Raw genomic sequence first — 441 nt, 5'->3', positions numbered from 1 at the left:
GTCTGACGCCCTCCGTGAGACTCCGCCATTCATGCCCCTTTTAATGCCCGATAATCGATGACGTCAGACTCCCTTCACAGCTCGCGGCGTCGATGCGCGATTCCCGAGCATTCTCGAATTTCCGGTCAACAGCTTTGTCTTTTGAAGCTCTCGTCTGGCCGTTGCTTTGCGAGCTTTAATTGCTCGCTGGACGTCCAGGAAGAACGTGGCCGAACCGGAGGGAGAGGCGAGAAAGTCGAGCGAGGAAATATGGCGGTCCACGCGGACAGACATGCACGCACATGGTTATATGTATTATGTTATATACAACGCACATTACAATTGTTTACAATTGGCTTACTAATCTGGTCGTGAGTCGGAGGATCCACTAATACCTATTTCTATATAAAGAAGTATAAACTGATACCAAGATCCATTGTAATGATTACCTGCACCTCACAT

The sequence above is a fragment of the Penaeus monodon genome, chromosome 15 (genome assembly GCF_015228065.2).
Source record: "Penaeus monodon isolate SGIC_2016 chromosome 15, NSTDA_Pmon_1, whole genome shotgun sequence".
In the NCBI taxonomy this organism is placed as follows: Eukaryota; Metazoa; Arthropoda; class Malacostraca; order Decapoda; family Penaeidae; genus Penaeus; species Penaeus monodon.
This window is presented reverse-complemented; position numbering follows the sequence as displayed.